The 6,548-nt window shown below is 39.4% G+C and overlaps 1 pseudogene; it reads left to right on the top strand.

Moving 5' to 3' along the window:
- Window positions 1-6,156: 6,156 nt before the first annotated feature.
- LOC135052492 (5S ribosomal RNA) lies at window positions 6,157-6,276 on the top strand (annotated as a pseudogene).
- Window positions 6,277-6,548: the final 272 nt, after the last annotated feature.

Below are 6,548 nucleotides of genomic sequence, written 5' to 3'. Positions count from 1 at the left end.
AATTGACAAAAAACTGGAAACTCTACAAACCGCATTTGATGCGGCCTTAACTAAAATACATACCAACACTACCAGAATCACTTCCTTAGAACAAAGGACATGTGACTCTGTAGATCGTACTAATTCCCTTCAACAATTGGTTGATACTCAGGTCACTCCTATTCAGGCCCTCCAGGCCAAGGTTGATGACCTTGAGAATAGTCATAAGTACAACAATCACTGCTTCATAGGCCTCCCTGAAACAGTTAAAGGCCCAAAGTTGCTGAGTTTCTTCCCTCCCCAGGGAATTAAAAGTCCTAGACTCCCCACTTCTACCACATATTGAATGTGCTCACCACCTTGGTCCGGAAAAACCTGACTCGGCGACCAGGCCAAGGCCTGTTATAGCAACATTTTTGGATTATCACATGAAGGAAGCGATTCCAGGCGCTTATCATAGGGTTCAAAAATTAGAGCTAGATGGTTAAAAAATTCTAATTTTCCAAGATTTTTCAGCCTGTCTCCCAAAAAAGGAAAGAATTTGCAGAAATATGTAAATTGCTTCATGATTATAACAAATGCTTCCAACTTCTGTATCCTGCCAAGTTGAAAGTTCAGGAGAATGGCCGTGACCTGTTTTATTCTGACCCTGTATTAGCAAAAACCCATATTAACAGATCTCTGAATGTTGCAGGACCCTCAAACTGCTGAATTTGAATGATTATTCTTAACCATAGAATGCTGACATACTGGTACTTTATGTAAGGCTACTCAATGCTGTCTTTCTTATTACTGTTATTTGATGCTTTTTTGTCATTTGTTCAGGTTAGTCAATGTATTGACTGTATTGACTGCCTTTTTGATGTTTGGGTTTGGAAAATTTAGAAAATGTATGTTGAAGCATTGTGGGTTTAACGTGATCTTGCTGTCAGTGTTTGCCTTCTTACCCCATGCCCCTACAAGACAGACCTCCTTTGAAGGCTGGGACAGAGGGGTCTTTTTCAAACATGTAAATCATGTGGTTTATTGGTTTTCCAAAATGGGTGTTGGTTAATGTGTACTAATTCTCCATTATCTTCTCCCTTAGCTCCTCCTGCTCCTCTTAAATTTTTATCCTGGAATGTGGGAGGCCTTAATTCCCCTATCAAGAGAAAGAGAGTGGTATACCACTTACGAGATGCATTAAGAGGTGGGTGGTGACTCAACATTATGGGCTCCATAATTTGGCTAATGCATCTCACCCAAATTCCACAGGAAGACTAGAGGAGTATCCATTTTGTTCCACAAAAATGTACAATACTCTATTACTGCCTCAACACCTGACCCAGAGTGTCGTTTTTTAATTTTCGATGTCACTATATGGGGCAAATGCTACACTTTAGTCAACATATATGCACCCAATGTGTCTACCTCTGAATTATTTCAATCACTAACACAAACTCTAGCGCAACGCCACAATGGTTTATTTATTAATGGAGGAGACTTTAACCCAGTTTATAACTTAACATTGGATAGACAACCCACTCCACAAAACCCTCTATCATCCTCATGCAGACAACGACAGTTCCTTAAAACAACATTACAACTTAGTGATATTTGGAGGCTTTTTAACCTAACTTACCATTCCTTCACTTACTATTCTGCTGTACATGGCTCTTGGTCTAGAATAGACTCTTTTCTTGAGGGGGATTGTTTGGTTCCATGAATAATTAAAGCATATATCCATAATATTTTTTAATTCTGACCACGCCTCAGTTTCGCTAAGTCTTGAGGGGTCAGCCTTTAGTGGAAACTTTAGACCTTGGCAGTTTCAGGCTCATTTATATTCTTCGGAGGAATTTAGTCATTTTCTTGTCAACAGTTTGATGACATATACAGGTGATAACATTGATTATTGGGATCAACCGACTGCTTGTTTGGGTGCATCTAAGGCCACTATGAGAGGTTACATGATGAATTATGTATCACAAAGAAGAAAAAAGCATCTGCACAATTAAATAATCTACATGCTGTATTAATGTTGGCTTTACGCAACTACAGTATATAGACTCTCCCTCCTCTGCTACACAATTGAATTACACACAGGCATGACAATTGTTAGACACCTTTTTACTATCGAAAGCAAAGCGTGAATTGACCTTTTCTAAGTATAAATGTTTTAGATGGGGTAAAAAAAAACAGGCCATTTGTTAGCCACTATGTCAAAATCCCAAACCCCAATAAAAGTGATTATGGCTATTAAAGATTACTTTGCTAACCTATATGGTGCACACCAATTTCATCAAATTATGCACAACCAGGTGATATCTGAGGCAGATCTCCCACCATTGTCCAACTCCCAAAATGATACCCTTCTAGAGGACATATCATTGGATGAATTGACATGAGCAATATCTAACCTATAACTACACAAATCAACAGGCCCAGATTGGTTATCCAACAAGTATTATACAATACTTCAGGGAGACATAGTCCCATATTAGTGGATTTATTTAACAATATCCTTCACCACAACACAGTTTCACCACACATTAATAATTCGTACACAGTTTTGATTCCCAAGCCGCAAAGAGATCCTCAACAAATTTATTCTTATCGCCCTATTACATTACTTAATACAGACATGAAAATTCTGGCCAAAATCATGACAGATAGACTTCAATTGCTGCTTCGACATCTCCTTATGGATCACCAGTTGGGGTTTGTCTGCCATAAACATCTGGATAGGGGAATTAGAATGGATGTTGCAGCTGTGGTGGCTTCTCATGGAGAAGCGTGTACACAGGACATTCTTTAAAATTTGAACACAACAAAGGCCTTCTATACAGTCCTGTGGTCGCAATTGTTTGAGGTACTTCGTATACGACAATTTGATTCGACTTTAATCAATCTCATAAAATACATATATACCAGTCCCTCTACTTGTTTATTGATAAACGGATGTCATAATAATCCAATAATTATGTTTAGGGGAACACGGCAGGGCTGCCCCAATTTCCCCTATTTTATTTAACCTCTCTATCAACCCATTACTACATATTTTGTAGAACAGTGATTATTATCGAGGTATAAAAATTGGTAGGAGGGATATTAAACTCACAGTTTTCGCAGATGATTATTATATGTAGCAAACGCTCGAATATTTAATGTTTTAACCAAATTCAGCTCAGTATCAGGCTTTGAAGTCAACACATCTAAATCTGTGGCTCTCTATTTGGAGAATCCCTCCTCCCGCAATTAATTTGCTTCAAATATCTCATTAATGTGGGCTCGACAACAGTTTACTTACCTGGGAGTAAACAACTCTAACAACCCGCATCTTCTTTGTGAAGTTAACTTCTCCTCAGTCATACGCTCTATGGGGCTAATTCAGTTAGGATAGCAAATTCTGCTAATCAGCAGAATTTGCTATCTTTTTCCTCACATGCTGGGGACCGCCCAGCGTACTAACCTGCACCTCCTTCCCCCCCTTTGACAAGCAGAAATTGCGATCGCTTCACAATATCTGCTTGTAAGCAGAAATTAAAGATGACTCCTGCTGGCACAATTTTATCTGTCACTGCAGCTGCATGTGACATCACGCAGCCGCCATGACTACTCCCCCAATATGCCACTGTTTGCGCCACACCGCCCACCATTTGGGTCACCCTGCCCCCCGCAATTCTTTGTCTCCTCCCTGGAAACAGACCATTGCCAACCCCCCTCCCACTCTGCGACCACCTTTGCCTGATTGACAGGCAGAGGTGAACACAGGCCTGTCCGCAGAAAACAGGCCCACCGCAAAAAATCCGGTTGGCTCAAGATTTGAAATCCAACCTGAATTAACCCCTATATCGATAGAACTCGACAACTGGAAAAATGTATTCTTATCCTACCTTGGTAGAGCTAAGCTTATTAAAATTATTTCATTCCCAAAATGAATGTTGCCGATACAGGCTCCTCCCTTCTTGATTACTAATAAAGATGCACAGACAATTAATTGTTATTGCAGAAGGTTCATTTGGAAAAATAAACATCCAAGAATAGGCTAAAACAAATTACAGCAACTTAAAAATAATGGGGAATCAACTTCCATGGTGTCCAGTTGTATTCCTATGCAGAAGAAGGGAGTTTTTGAGGGAACCGCACTAGTCAAAAGTTATATGTAGATATAGATAACGTCCTCTGAAAAACTGAATTTGTGTCACAGAATTGCTTCTGAATCAGATAACCATGCACATAAAAGATTGACTATCTTTTTAAATGTATGTGCGTGTTACAGTCCCTTCAGTGGTGCTCCCTAAAGTCAGAAAATATGTGGCATCTCTCTATCTGATAGTATATTTATACCATTAATGGATATATGATCTTCTTATATATTACACAAGACTGCCTGTCCCCCTTTTTTTCATACTGCTGCATGACTAATTATACATCATTAGTATTAGCTCATGGCTCTATGATTTCTCCGTGTGTCATAGAAAACTGCTGCATATAGGGTATCCTATGCGGCCGCAAGGCTTAAGTTGTTGACATTTCAGCTATATCTGTCAGTGGCTGCACACTTTTCCAGAACGCTGGAGGTTGTTGATATTTCAGCAATATCTGACAGTGGCTGCACACTTTTCCAGAACGCTGGAGGTTGGGCAGTTTTTTTGTTTCTGAGCATTTACCAGTATATTACTGCTTGGCTATTGACATACTAATGATACTAGCATATGGCCACATGTGTGTTACAGAAAATTGTTACATTGTGAGTATATCCCAATTTTACTTCTGCCACTAGTTACCTGCTATTGTGTGGTTTTTTTTTCCATTGCTTGCTTCACCCCACCATGTGTTTTTCCTGTAATGTTTACCTCCACCGATTGCACACCTTTCCATTGTGCCCTACATGCAGGGTTTATTATACTACTACATAAGCATTAGTTTTCCCATATATGAACTTGGCCATTGTATGGCTCACCTCCCACAGTGTAACCTTCAAAGTGCACCCAACATGGCTGCCCCATATGGTACACTTGTGGATAGGATGAAAATACATGGACCTTGTGGTTTTGTTGGAACCCTACTCTAAACTGTAGGACTCTGAAATCACCCCCATTTTGTGTCATCTCTTCTAGGGGTGGACTATTCCACCTTGGGTAATCCTACGCTGAGCGCCCAAGATGGCTGCCGCACTTGGCACCTTGTGAGGGTGGAATACACAACCCTTGGAAGTTATTACCCAAAATGCCTACACCAATCCTGCATTATGCTTTCTGTGTGCTTAAGGTTTTCTTTTATGTCTGTGTGGCTTATCTATTGCCATATTACTTAAATCTTCTGTATTATGTGTATTGTTTTTGATGTCTGTAAAGCGCCTTGAGTCCTGTTGGAGAAAGAGCGCTATATAAATAAAATTATTATTATTATTATTATTATTATTATTATTATTATACACATGAGATCCTTTATGCTGCTATGAGGCTTATACTGTTGTCTCAATTACATGTCAGTAGCTATATATTTCCAGAAATGCTGGAGATTTGGCAGGTTTTGTTCAATTTAATTGTCCTGGAGTATTTACCCTTATTTGAGGATATTTATTGGAATCTCCTGCACAGAGAAAAATCATTATATATAGCATCAGAGTCCCCTGATCTACACTACCACATGTATGCTCAGCTCTAATATATAACCATAGAAAATACAATTGTTATGAGTGAGTATCTTAAGTCAGTGGTATCAGTAGCAAGCATAATACTTGCGGGTATACCCCACTAGAGTTGCTTAATTGCATCTCAGCATGAATGCTAAATAGTGGAGGGCCGAGCCGGTACTTGAATGGGAGACCACCTTGGAACACCCTGGTACTGCAAATACTTCTGCTTTTTTATATATCGCTGTACAAACACCCATCATGGTTATATGACCATGTGTGCCTAGCAAACATCTTTTTGCACACATAGATATGGCTCTCAATGCTAATTAGTGGCCACACTGGTGACCTAATTATTCATTATTGGGTATACAAGAAAAGTTTTGTTTTGGATGGTTTGTTGCACTTATGAGTTTTTCCACATAATAGACTTCCATTATAGACCTGCTTTTCTATCTATGGTCCACAATGTCACATGTATGTCCAATTTGCAACATTGTGAATATCTAAACACTCACTGTGCATCTAATCAGAGTGATAAGAAAGGCAAGCACAATAGTTGCAGACATACCTCACTGGAGATGCCCAATCTCCTCTGATCTTGGAAGCCAAGCAGTGGAGGGCCGGGTCAGTACTTGGATGGCAGACTACCTTGGAACACCCTGGTACTGCAAAAATACTGCTGCCTAACTGTGTATCACTGGTAAAACAAAACCATTTGGCACTCGGACCCATATGACTTATGATTCAATTTTCTGTGACAAAATTTCTCTGTGGGATACTTATTTTATTATTTATTTATTAACAGTTTCTTATATAGCGCAGCAAATTCCGTTGCGCTTTGCAATTGGAAATAACAATGATATAACAAACTGGGTGATAACAAACAGTCATAGAGGTAGGAAGGCCCTGCTCGCAAGCTTACAATGTATAGGGAAATAGGCATGTA

The sequence above is a fragment of the Pseudophryne corroboree genome, chromosome 2 (genome assembly GCF_028390025.1).
Source record: "Pseudophryne corroboree isolate aPseCor3 chromosome 2, aPseCor3.hap2, whole genome shotgun sequence".
Taxonomy (NCBI): domain Eukaryota; kingdom Metazoa; phylum Chordata; class Amphibia; order Anura; family Myobatrachidae; genus Pseudophryne; species Pseudophryne corroboree.
Note: the sequence above shows the minus strand (reverse complement) of the source record. Positions and strands in the feature narration are given on the sequence as shown.